The following is a 14,839-nucleotide window of genomic DNA, read 5'->3' as shown; positions in this document are numbered from 1 at the left end:
GGTCTTGTGTAAAATATTGTAACTATTTCTAATAAGTTAAAGTAGCAATGATCGTCACACACACACTAGGTGTGGTGAAATGTGTCCTCGGCATTTGTTTCATCACCCCTGGGAGGTGAGGGGAGCAGTGAGCAGCAGCGGTGGCCACGCCCCGGGAATCATTTTTGGTGGTTTAACCCCCAAATTCCAATTGATGCTGAGTAGTAATGGGTCTTGTCTTTGGTATGACTCGGCCGGGGTTTGAACTCACGACCTACCCACCTCCGGGCAGACACTCTAACCCAGGGGTGCCCACACTTTTTCTGCAAGCGAGCTACTTTTCAATTGACCAACTCGAGGGGGATCTACCTCATTTATATATATCATTTATATTTATTTATTTATGAAAGAGACCTTTTTGTAAACAAGTTAAATGTGTTTAATGATAATACAAGCATGTGTAACACATATAGATGTCTTTCTTTCACAAAGACAAGAATATAAGTTGGTGTATTACATGATTCTGATGACTTGCATTGATTGGAATCAGACAGTAATGATGATAACGCCCACATTTTCAAATGGAGGAGAAAAAAAGTGGTCCTTTCTGTACAATACCACATGAAAGTGGTTGGTTTTTGGCATCTAATTCATCCAGCTTCCATACACTTTACAAGAAAAACATTGGCGGCAAATTCCGTAGCTTGCTTGATTGACATTCACGGCACCCGAGGGTCTTGTGAGATGACGCTGGCTGCTGCCAGTTCATTATTATGAAAAAATGACAGAGAGGAAGGCGAGAAACACTTTTTATTTCAACAGACTTTCGCGCCGTCCCTTCCGTCAAAACTCTAAAGGCCGACTGCACATTTCCTATCTTCACAATAAAAGCCCTGCTTCATGCTGCCTGCGCTAACTAAATACGGCGCGAGAGTCTGTTGAAATAAAAAGTGTTTCTCGCCTTCCTCTCGGTCATATTTTCATAATAATGATCTTGCAGCAGCCAGCGTCATCTCACAAGACCCTCCGGTACCGTGAATGTCATTTAAGTGACGTCTTGGTGAAGATTGATGATCACTCATTTTTAGGTCTATTTTTTTTAAAAAGCCTGGCTGGAGATGGACTGACACACCCCCCGCGGTCGACTGGTAGCTCGCGATCGACGTAATGGGCACCCCTGCTCTAACCACTAGGCCAGGTAGGTGAGTATGCGTAGAAATAATGTAAAAATATATTTCGAAAATACCATAGAGTGTCAGCCTGTGACCATCAAGTTTATAAGAACTTTGCATTTAAAGCAGGCGTCTCAAACACAATTCACCAGAGTCTGGGTGAGGCTGGGCTGCAAGAAAAGATTTCCTAAAATTTTTTTTGCATACTCTTCAGCATGTCTAGTTGTATAATGACGTTTCAAATTGTATTCCTTGTGCACCGCAACTTTCTCTGCAAATAAGACACGTCCGGGTGCCCCTGTGTTCAACAAAGAAATATTGCATCTCCCACTTTTCCTGGAAATGTCTTTGCTCACCACTAATTTTTCTCTTCACTGCAGGCTTTGAAAAAGACATGTTTGGGGTTGTGGAATATATTTGTATTCAGTCGACGCACGGATAATAATGTTATTGTTCCGCTTCTCTTCCCTCCAGCAATATGGCGGTCAGCGGATAATAGTAAAGTACAGGGATAGCCAGAACAAAAAAAGTGACGGCTCCTGGTGTGTTATCTGGCGTCATATAGAAATATATGTGGTGTTCATCGTGTGAGGCAGTGCAAATTAAACAATTAAAAAAATAATAATTTGAATTGGTCCAGGTTATCGGGGACTGTTGTTACTGACGAACAGGTGTCGCAGTGTGACAACAGCCGAGCACATAAGAAAACTATAGTCTCCATGGCGACGTCACTTGCCGCTTTTCCACTAACGCAGGGGTAGGCAACCCAGAACGTTGAAAGAGCCATTTTGGAGCCAAATAACACAACGCTGTCAAGCGCCATTCATATAAAACTCGCGGGTCGCACTAACATTAAACTTTCATATTAAGGTGAGGGCCGCAGAATAACGTCTCGCAGGCCACATGTCTGAGACCCCTGATTTAAACCATCCATCCATCCATCCGAGGGGGGGTCGCGAGGGCAGCAGCCTAAGCAGAGAAGCCCAGACTTTCCTCTCCCCAGCCACTTGGTCCAGCTCTTCCCGGGGGATCCCGAGGCGTTCCCAGGCCAGCCGGGAGACACAGTCTTCCCAACGTTTCCTGGGTCTTCCCCGTGGTCTCCTACCGGTCAGACGTGCCCTAAACACCTCCCTAGGGAGGCGTTCGGGTGGCATCCTGACCAGATGCCCGAACCACCTCATCTGGCTCCTCTCCATGTTCCTCTCATCAGAGGTGGGTAGAGTAGCCAGACATTGTACTTAAGTAAGAGTACTGTTACTTTAGAGATTTATTACTCAAGTAAAAGTAAGGAGTAGTCACCCAAATATTTACTTGAGTAAAAGTAAAAAGTATGTTGTGAAAAAACTACTCAAATACTGAGTAACTGATGAGTAACTTGATTGTTTAATGATTACGGCAACAAATAACGCACAAAAACATAAAAATAGCAATGAGAAAATACAGAGCCAGGAATATCTCTTAACCAACTAAAACAATAATATATATTAAATAATAGCACATTAAAATAAGGCACATTGAGCCACAATAAATTAACAGCACCATAGGCTCAGTAGGCATTGATTGATTGATTGATTGAAACTTGTATTAGTAGATTGCACAGTACAGTACATATTCCGTACAATTGACCACTAAATGGTAACACCCCAATAAGTTTTTCAACGTCTATCAATTACTTAATAAATGACCAAGTTGAGGTGATCTACCTCATAAATACATTTATATACACACACATATCATATACATATATATATACATACATACATATACAGTACATAATTTATATTTATTTATTTTGCCATTTTTGTTGACATGTTAAAGGTGTTTTAATGAATATAAATGCATGTTTAACACATATAAATTCCTATCTTTCATGAAGACAAGAATATAAGTTGGTGTATTACCTGATTCTGATGACTTGCATTGATTGGAATCAGACAGTATAGTGCTGATAACGTCCACGTTTTCAAATGGAGGACAAAAAAAGTTCTTCCTTCCTGTCTAATACCACATGAAAGTCGTTGGTTTTTGGCATCTTATTTGTCCAGCTTCCATATTCGTTTTTATACACTTTACAAGAAATACATTGGCGGCAAACTCCTTATCTTGCTAGCTTGTTTGCGATGGCTTTGGGAGACTCTTATTTTGTTAGCGCAGGCGCTTTTATTGTGAAGACAGGAACTGTGCGATCAGTCTTTAGGCTTTTGACGGGAAGTACGGTTGAAATAAAAAGTGTCTTTTTTCCTTTACACTTTTGATTGATTGATTGAAACTTGTATTATTAGATTGCACAGTACAGTACATATTCTGTACAATTGACCACTAAATGGTAACACCCCAATAAGTTTTTCAACGTTAATCAATTACTTAATAAATGACCAAGTCGAGGTGATCTACCTCATATATACATACACACACATATCATATATATATACATTTATATATACAGTATATAATTTATATTTATTTATTTTGTCATTTCTGTTGATATGTTAAAGGTGTTTTAATGAATATAAATGCATGTTTAACACATATAGATTCCTATCTTTCATGAAGACAAGAATATAAGTTGGTGTATTACCTGATTCTGATGACTTGCATTGATTGGAATCAGACAGTATAGTGCTGATAACGTCCACGTTTTCAAATGGAGGACCAAAAAAGTTCTTCCTTCCTGTCTAATACCTCATGAAAGTCGTTGGTTTTTGGCATCTTATTTGTCCAGCTTCCATATTCGTTTTTATACACTTTACAAGAAATACATTGGCGGCAAACGCCTTATCTTGCTAGCTTGTTTGCGCTGGCTTTGGGAGACTCTTATTTTGTTAGCGCAGGCGCGATGGAGCGGCGCTTTTATTGTGAAGACAGGAACTGTGTGATCAGGACGGGAAGTACGGTTGAAATAAAAAGTGTCTTTTTTCCTTTACACTTTTGATTGATTGATTGAAACTTGTATTATTAGATTGCACAGTACAGTACATATTCTGTACAATTGACCACTAAATAGTAACACCCCAATAAGTTTTTCAACTTATTTAAGTTGGGTCATGTGACCGCCTGGCTCTGTTTGATTGGTCCAACGTCACCAGTGACTGCATGTGATTGGTGAAACACAGACATGCGTAGATCCTACTTTGAAAAAACAAAACAAACATTAACGGATCGATTAAAAAAAGTAGTGAGTAGCGAGCCGAATGCAAATAAATGGAGCGGAGTAAAAGTAGCGTTTCTTCTCTATAAATATACTCAGGTAAAAGTGTGTTGCATAAAAACTACTTGTAGAAGTACAATTCATCCCAAAAGTTACTCAAGTAAATGTAACGGAGTAAATGTAGCGCGTTACTACCCACCTCTGCTTCTCATCTGGTTCTTTCTCTCACCCTGGATTTTTCGGCTCTCCCTAAACACTATCAGTAACACTCAACAGCACAACGCACTTTTTTGGATTTAGTCACACTCTATTTCCCTTTGTTTATTATATTATTATTTGTGTGTGTGTGTGTGTGTGTGTGTGTGTGTGTTCACAGTGGCTGCCTCTTATCTGCTGGCAGAATGTGAGGGCTGCCAGCGGGAGGGAGGAACACAGACAGCCGTTGGACTGGACCATGAGATAAAGCAGCTCCAGAGAGTTGGGACTCCAACCCTAAAATCGAGGCTGAGTGTATCCTTGGGCTCATAAACCTATAAAGGTTCACCAGACAGCCAGCAGCAAATGGATCAAATTCCACCTTTTTTAATGAAACAACACAGGAGACGAAGGGTCAGGTATAAAAAACCTCGAATATTTAATAAGTCATGCACTACTTCCTGTGAAGCGGAGGCAGACAGGCCAGAGGATGTGCAAGTAGCACATCACACTTTCCTGAGGGGTTACTTGACTCACACATGATGGTTTCTCTCCATTTTTAACTCCAAATGCTTCTGCTCGTTAAGAAGATGAAATCTAGAAGAAAAAAAAAGACTATTTTTGGCGCCTAGACTTCTCAAACATAAGCAGAGAGAGCGCTTTAAACAAACCTTTTTTATACAATTCTATACTTCCCCATTCTTCAATCAATGTTTATTTATATAGCCCTAAATCACACGTGTCTCAAAGGGCTACACAAGCCAAAACCACATCCTCGGCTCATAGCCCACATAAGGGAAAGGAAAAACTCACAACCCAGTGGGATGTCAATATGAATGACTGTGAGAAACCTTGGAGAGGACCACAGATGTGGGTGACCTCCCCCGCCTCACTGCCTCCCTCTAGAGGAGACTGGATGCAATGGATGTCGAGTGGGTCTATCATAATATTGTGAAAGTCCAGTCCATAGTGGATCTAACATAATAGTGTGAGAGTCCAGTCCATAGTGGATCTAACATAATAGTGAGAGTCCAGTCCATAGTGGATCTAACATAATAGTGAGAGTCCAGTCCATAGTGGATCTAACATAATATTGTGAAAGTCCAGTCCATAGTGGATCTAACATAATAGTGTGAGAGTCCAGTCCATAGTGGATCTAACATAATAGTGAGAGTCCAGTCCATAGTGGATCTAACATAATAGTGTGAGAGTCCAGTCCATAGTGGATCTAACATAATAGTGAGAGTCCAGTCCATAGTGGATCTAACATAATAGTGTGAGAGTCCAGTCCATTGTGGATCTAACCTAATAGTGTGAGAGTCCAGTCCATAGTGGATCTAACATAATAGTGTGAAAGTCCAGTCCATTGTGGATCTAACATAATAGTGTGAGAGTCCAGTCCATAGTGGATCTAACATAATAGTGAGAGTCCAGTCCATAGTGGATCTAACATAATAGTGAGAGTCCAGTCCATAGTGGATCTTACATATTATTGTGAGAGTCCAGTCCATAGTGGATGTAACACAATAGTGAGAGTCCAGTCCATAGTGGATCTAACATAATATTGTGAGAGTCCAGTCCATAGTGGATCCAACATAATAGTGAGAGTCCAGTCCGTTGTGGATCCAACATAATAGTGAGAGTCCAGTCCATAGTGGATCTAACATGATAGTGAGAGTCCAGTCCATAGTGGATCTTACATAATATTGTGAGAGTCCAGTCCATAGTGGATGTAACACGATTGTGAGAGTCCAGTCCATAGTGGATCTAACATAATAGTGAGAGTCCAGTCCATAGTGGATCTTACATAATATTGTGAGAGTCCAGTCCATAGTGGATCTAACACAATAGTGAGAGTCCAGTCCATAGTGGATCTAACATAATATTGTGAGTGTCCAGTCCATAGTGGATCCAACATAATAGTGAGAGTCCAGTCCGTTGTGGATCCAACATAATAGTGTGAGAGTCCAGTCCATAGTGGATCTAACAAAATATGGTGAGAGTCCAGTCCATAGTGGATCTAACATAATAGTGAGAGTCCAGTCCATAGTGAATCTAACATAATAGTGTGAGAGTCCAGTCCATAGTGGATCTAACAAAATATGGTGAGAGTCCAGTCCATAGTGGATCTAAATTAATAGTGTGAGAGTCCAGTCCATAGTGGATCTAACATAATAGTGTGAGAGTCCAGTCCATAGTGGATCCAACAAAATATGGTGAGAGTCCAGTCCATAGTGGATCTAACATAATAGTTTGAGAGTCCAGTCCATAGTGGATCTAACAAAATATGGTGAGAGTCCAGTCCATAGTGGATCTAACATAATAGTTTGAGAGTCCAGTCCATAGTGGATCTAACAAAATATGGTGAGAGTCCAGTCCATAGTGGATCTAACATAATAGTTTGAGAGTCCAGTCCATAGTGGATCTAACAAAATATGGTGAGAGTCCAGTCCATAGTGGATCTAACATAATAGTGTGAGAGTCCAGTCCATAGTGGATCTAACAAAATATGGTGAGAGTCCAGTCCATAGTGGATCTAACAAAATATGGTGAGAGTCCAGTCCATAGTGGATCTAACAAAATATGGTGAGGGTCCAGTCCATAGTGGATCTAACATAATAGTGTGAGAGTCCAGTCCATAGTGGATCTAACAAAATATGGTGAGAGTCCAGTCCATAGTGGATCTAACAAAATATGGTGAGAGTCCAGTCCATAGTGGATCTAACAAAATATGGTGAGAGTCCAGTCCATAGTGGATCTAACATAATAGTGTGAGAGTCCAGTCCATAGTGGATCTAACAAAATATGGTGAGAGTCCAGTCCATAGTGGATCTAACAAAATATGGTGAGAGTCCAGTCCATAGTGGATCTAACATAATATTGTGAGAGTCCAGTCCATAGTGGATCCAACATAATAGTGAGAGTCCAGTCCGTTGTGGATCCAACATAATAGTGAGAGTCCAGTCCATAGTGGATTTAACATGATAGTGAGAGTCCAGTCCATAGTGGATCTTACATAATATTGTGAGAGTCCAGTCCATAGTGGATGTAACACGATTGTGAGAGTCCAGTCCATAGTGGATCTAACATAATAGTGAGAGTCCAGTCCATAGTGGATCTTACATAATATTGTGAGAGTCCAGTCCATAGTGGATCTAACACAATAGTGAGAGTCCAGTCCATAGTGGATCTAACATAATATTGTGAGTGTCCAGTCCATAGTGGATCCAACATAATAGTGAGAGTCCAGTCCGTTGTGGATCCAACATAATAGTGTGAGAGTCCAGTCCATAGTGGATCTAACAAAATATGGTGAGAGTCCAGTCCATAGTGGATCTAACATAATAGTGAGAGTCCAGTCCATAGTGAATCTAACATAATAGTGTGAGAGTCCAGTCCATAGTGGATCTAACAAAATATGGTGAGAGTCCAGTCCATAGTGGATCTAAATTAATAGTGTGAGAGTCCAGTCCATAGTGGATCTAACATAATAGTGTGAGAGTCCAGTCCATAGTGGATCTAACATAATAGTGTGAGAGTCCAGTCCATAGTGGATCTAACATAATAGTGTGAGAGTCCAGTCCATAGTGGATCCAACAAAATATGGTGAGAGTCCAGTCCATAGTGGATCTAACATAATAGTTTGAGAGTCCAGTCCATAGTGGATCTAACAAAATATGGTGAGAGTCCAGTCCATAGTGGATCTAACAAAATATGGTGAGAGTCCAGTCCATAGTGGATCTAACATAATAGTGTGAGAGTCCAGTCCATAGTGGATCTAACAAAATATGGTGAGAGTCCAGTCCATAGTGGATCTAACAAAATATGGTGAGAGTCCAGTCCATAGTGGATCTAACAAAATATGGTGAGAGTCCAGTCCATAGTGGATCTAACATAATAGTGTGAGAGTCCAGTCCATAGTGGATCTAACAAAATATGGTGAGAGTCCAGTCCATAGTGGATCTAACAAAATATGGTGAGAGTCCAGTCCATAGTGGATCTAACAAAATATGGTGAGAGTCCAGTCCATAGTGGATCTAACATAATAGTGTGAGAGTCCAGTCCATAGTGGATCTAACAAAATATGGTGAGAGTCCAGTCCATAGTGGATCTAACAAAATATGGTGAGAGTCCAGTCCATAGACAAGTAAAATACCCATAGCTGGTGTGTTTATGGAGTGTTCAATGTAGATTACCATCAATCTAGTGTTTCATCTTATGTAACTTGCCACATTTCTGTATGGTTTTGCAGTGCTTTGAAGTAAAATCCCTGAAATTCAACTCAGCTGGAGTTTCTGTTGAGAACCATGTGGGTTAAAATCGTTTTTGAGTTTGTGGATTAAAAATAAAACCCTTGTTGTGCCTGAAATGTTCATTAAACATGTTTTGCGGCACACTGGGTTATTTTGAACTACCTCAATTTATTTTACTATTAAATATAAGATATTTAAATTTCCCCTATTCGGGTCGCTGCCAGTGTTTAGAGCAGAGGTGAGCAATTAATTTTCTACCGGGGGCCGCATGAGTAACCTGAGCACTGCTGGAGGGCCACATCAACAATATTTCAATTACATTTTGCTCAATATTATCTTTGATATACGGTAAGATAAATAATAATAATAATAACTTCATTTAACTTGACTTCATACAAAAGCAGATTGCTTTTGATGCTTTTTTTTTTTTTTTTAACACTGTCTTACACAACACTTTCTGATGTATAATACAATGCAATTGTATTATATCCGCTTGAGATGGTTTCCTGTGGACGGGACTCTCACTGCTGTCTTGGAGCCACTATGGATTGAACTTTCACAGTATCATGTTAGACCCGCTCGACATCCATTGCTTTCGGTCCCCTAGAGGGGGGGGGGGGGGGTTGCCCACATCTGAGGTCCTCTCCAAGGTTTCTCATAGTCAGCATTGTCACTGGCGTCCCACTGAATGTGAATTCTCCCTGCCCACTGGGTGTGAGTTTTCCTTGCCTTTTTGTGGGTTCTTCCGAGGATGTTGTAGTCGTACTGATTTGTGCAGTCCTTTGAGACATTTGTGATTTGGGGCTATATAAATAAACATTGATTGATAAACATTGAATTTTGTCAATATCTGTCACTTTCTCCTGCATCCTCTTTAAAAGTCCAACAGTTTTTCCCGGCAGATTTGGACAACCATCTGTTGTCACACCTGCCAGCTTGTCCCATTTCAGTCCTAACATGTCCTTTACCTCTGTGAACAAGTCATTACCTGTGGTTGTCTCTTTAATTCACTGCATGGCTGCCAGCTCCTTTGTCATTTGAAAGTCTGCAGTTATCCCACGTAAGAAGATGAGCAGCAGGGCGATGTCACGTACATCGCAGCTCTCATCCAAAGTCAGCGAAAAATAGTCGAAGTCGGCCGTTCTGTTCTTCAGCTGAAGCTCCGAGTTTCCAGCGAATGGTCTCAACCCGCCTCGTTACAGTGCGTCGGGAGAGTGACACGTTGTCAAATGCGCCCCTCTTCTCCGGGCATATCAGCACAACAAAGTCCTTTTTGGGTTTGCAGTTTTACCATCAACGCATCAGCCTCCCTTGCGCGCTCTTCATTAGACAGATTCTACTATTTTTCCTCCTGCTTCGTGGTGTAGTGGCCATTCAAATTATATTCTTCAACACAGCAACCTGTGTACCACAAATTAAGCACACGGCTTTACCTTTAATTTCTGTAGAGAAATACTTGGCAGTCCATGTCTTGTTGAAAACACGGCATTCGTCATCAACTTTTGTTTTTGTGGCGTGAGCTGACATTTCGGGGGTAACCGGGCATCACTTGTCGCTGTGCACCTTCACTCACAGCTTACACACGGTCATACGTCCATAAATAACACTTTTCAAAATAAAAGCAGCACAGTTGTATTGCACACACGACATAAATGTTTTTTTTAAATGTAATTTGTGATTGCCGCTGTTCATTCAATCACAATCACGCACGTGCCTATGTCCACATGGAAGTAATATAAATTAAAGCTGCAAGCAGCGTTGGTCGGGTCCGCCGTTGGCCGCCGCCGCCGCCGTGTCCCGAGTCCCGATCTTAGTCAGACCAACATAGAGGTCTTTGTTTCATGTCTCTACGACATTCCTAACAGAAGTTACAAGCAGTTTTGTCTGGAAAAAGGTGACGGCTTTTTACAAAACTTTTATTTTGAAGGGGTAATTGCCAACTTCCTGTTGATTTTAACTGAAAGATGCCACCTATCAAAATGTAGGTCTAAGTGAGACCTACATAGAGGTTTTTGTTTCATGTCTAACGCTTTTCAAAACAAAAGCAGCACCGTTTTATTGCACACTCGACATGGATACTTTTTAGAATTTATTTTGTAATTTATGCTTGGCCTCCCGCGGGCCGGATGAATGCCCAGGTCTGGATGAGAGGATGATGGTTGAGAATATTTATCCTGCTTGATAAAGAGAAAAAAGTGTGTTCTATGCTGTAAATTTGAACAAGAGGGTGGGTTCTGAGCCTTATGTTTAAAAAAATAAAGTTTGAGGTCAAATGAGGAACCACTCTGGGATTCTCTTTAGAAAATATGAAGTGATGGCTGTTGTTTGAAAGAAGCCCGCCTGCTGAAATGGAGTCACTCGTTGAAATAGATCTTCACTTGCTTTCACAATCCTCCCATAATCAGTATTAACCCCCCAAAAAGCCCACAGTCTGTGGGACATTGCAATCAGAGAGCTGGGCTTCCTGTGTTTGACACAACAAGAGGAAGCTGCTTGCACATTCTTTAGACGACTCACAGGTTTGGTTTGTTGCTCAAGTAGTAGAAGTGGATTATTACGTCAAGTCATATTCGTTAGGGCTTCTAACACATCAATCTGCACTCTGGGGAGTAAATAAGGAGAGATAAAAGCATATCCACTAATATTGTGACTTGAAGTTCACATTTTGTGATTCACTTTGCTGAGTTTTACTGCCACCTGCTGGTGTAAATAATACAACTATCAGCGTGCTTGTTCAAAATGACTTAATAACTGTAGATTGGCATCTTCTAACAACATTTAGGACAACACACTTCCTTGGTACTTGGTCATAACAATGAAAACAATATCTGTATGACCACAATAGTTGGGTAGAAACAATATTGTAGTTGTAAAGGTCATATAATAATAAAGTTAAAGTAGCAATGATTGTCACACACATACTAGATGTGGCCAAATGATCCTCTGCATTTGACCCATCACCCTTGATCACCCTCTGGGAGGTGAGGGGAGCAGTGAGCAGCAGTGGTGGCCGCGGCCGGGAATAATTTTTGGGTGATTTAACCCCCATTTCCAAGCCTTGATGCTGAGTGCCAAGCAGGGAGGTAACAATTATTTATACAGTATCATGAATTGATTTACATGGACCCCGACTTAAGCAAGTTGAAAAACTTATTGGGGTGTTACCATTTTGTGGTCAATTGTACGGAATATGTACTGTACTGTGCAATCTACTAATAAAAGTTTCAATCAATCAATCAAATCTACTAATAAAAGTATCAATCAATCAATCAAATCTACTAATAAAAGTTTCAATCAATCAATAAATCAAAGATTCACTATGGACTGGATAAAACTAGTATATTAGATCCACTATGGACTGGATTCTCACTATTATGTTAGATCCACTATGGACTGGACTCTCACTATTATGTTAGATCCACTATGGACTGGATTCTCACTATTATGTTAGATCCACTATGGACTGGACTCTCACTATTATGTTAGATCCACTATGGACTGGACTATCACTATTATGTTAGATCCACTATGGACTGGACTCTCACTATTATGTTAGATCCACTATGGACTGGACTCTCACACTATTATGTTAGATCCACTATGGACTGGACTCTCACACTATTATGTTAGATCCACTATGGACTGGACTCTCTCACTATTATGTTAGATCCACTATGGACTGGACACTCACACTATTTTGTTAGATCCACTATGGACTGGTCTCACACTATTATGTTGGATCCACCATGGACTGGATTCTCACACTATTATGTTAGATCCACTATGGACTGGACTCTCACTATTATGTTAGATCCACTATGGACTGGACTATCACTATTATGTTAGATCCACTATGGACTGGACTCTCACTATTATGTTAGATCCACTATGGACTGGACTCTCACACTATTATGTTAGATCCACTATGGACTGGACTCTCACACTATTATGTTAGATCCACTATGGACTGGACTCTCACACTATTATGTTAGAACCTCTATGGACTGGACTCTCACTATTATGTAAGATCCACTATGGACTGGACTCTCACACTATTATGTTAGATCCACTATGGACTGGACTCTCACTATTATGTTAGATCCACTATGGACTGGACTCTCACTATTATGTTGGATCCACTATGGATTGGACTCTCACACTATTATGTTAGATCCACTATGGACTGGACTCTCACTATTATGTTAGATCCACTATGGACTGGACTATCACTATTATGTTAGATCCACTATGGACTGGACTCTCACACTATTATGTTATATCCCCTATGGACTGGACTCTCACTATTATGTTAGATCCACTATGGACTGGACTCTCATTATTATGTTAGATCCACTTTGGACTGGTCTCACACTATTATGTTGGATCCACCATGGACTGGATTCTCACACTATTATGTTAGATCCACTATGGACTGGACTCTCACTATTATGTTAGATCCACTATGGACTGGACTATCACTATTATGTTAGATCCACTATGGACTGGACTCTCACACTATTATGTTAGATCCACTATGGACTGGACGCTCACTATTATGTTAGATCCACTATGGACTGGACTCTCATTATTATGTTAGATCCACTTTGGACTGGTCTCACACTATTATGTTGGATCCACCATGGACTGGACTCTCACACTATTATGTTAGATCCACTATGGACTGGACTCTCACTATTATGTTAGATCCACTATGGACTGGACTCTCACTATTATGTTAGATCCACTATGGACTGGACTCTCACACTATTATGTTAGAACCACTATGGACTGGACTCTCACTATTATGTAAGATCCACTAGGGACTAGACTGTCACTATTATGTAAGATCCACTAGGGACTGGACTCTCACACTATTATGTTGGATCCACTATGGACTGGACTCTCATTATTATGTTGGATCCACTTTGGACTGGACTCTCCCTATTATGTTAGATCCACTATGGACTGGACTCTCACACTATTATCTTAGAACCTCTATGGACTGGACTCTCACTATTATGTAAGATCCACTATGGACTGGACTCTCACTATTATGTTAGATCCACTATGGACTGGACTCTCACACTATTATGTTAGATCCACTATGGACTGGACTCTCACTATTATGTTAGATCCACTATGGACTGGACTCTCACACTATTATGTTAGATCCACTATGGACTGGACTCTCACAATATTATGTTAGATCCACTATGGACTGGACTCTCACACTATTATGTTAGATCCACTATGGACTGGACTCTCACACTATTATGTTAGATCCACTATGGACTGGACTCTCACTATTATGTTGGATCCACTATGGACTGGACTCTCACACTATTATCTAAGATCCACTATGGACTGGACTCTCACTATTATGTTAGATCCACTATGGACTGGACTCCCTCACTATTATGTTAGATCCACTCAGGACTGGACTCTCACTATTATGTTAGTTCCACTATGGACTGGACTCTCTCACTATTATGTTAGATCCACTATGGACTGGACTCTCACTATTATATTAGATCCACTATGGACTGGACTCTCATTATTATGTTAGATCCACTTTGGACTGGACTCTCACTATTATGTTAGATCCACTATGGACTGGACTCTCACACTATTATGTTAGAACCTCTATGGACTGGACTCTCGCTATTATGTAAGATCCACTATGGACTGGACTCTCACACTATTATGTTAGATCCACTATGGACTGGACTCTCACACTATTATGTTAGATCCACTATGGACTGGACTCTCACACTATTATGTTAGATCCACTATGGACTGGACTCTCACACTATTATGTTAGATCCACTATGGACTGGACTCTCAGTATTATGTTAGATCCACTATGGACTGGACTCTCACACTATTATGTTAGATCCACTCTGGACTGGACTCTCACTATTATGTTAGATCCACTATGGACTGGACTCTCACACTATTATCTAAGATCCACTATGGACTGGACTCTCACTATTATGTTAGATCCACTATGGACTGGACACCCTCACTATTATGTTAGATCCACTATGGACTGGACTCCCTCACTATTATGTTAGATCCACTAAGGACTGGAC

The 14,839-nt window shown here is 40.6% G+C and overlaps 1 protein-coding gene across 4 annotated transcripts in view; it reads left to right on the top strand.

The window, feature by feature from the left end:
- Window positions 1–14,839, top strand: part of LOC133563648 (caprin-1-like) — a 99,763-nt gene that overhangs the window by 37,077 nt on the left and 47,847 nt on the right. The gene's annotated exons all lie outside the window — the stretch shown is intronic.

The sequence above is a fragment of the Nerophis ophidion genome, linkage group LG12, assembly GCF_033978795.1.
Source record: "Nerophis ophidion isolate RoL-2023_Sa linkage group LG12, RoL_Noph_v1.0, whole genome shotgun sequence".
In the NCBI taxonomy this organism is placed as follows: Eukaryota; Metazoa; Chordata; class Actinopteri; order Syngnathiformes; family Syngnathidae; genus Nerophis; species Nerophis ophidion.
The sequence above is the reverse complement of the archived record's forward strand: the minus strand, read 5'-3'. Positions and strand labels throughout refer to the sequence as shown.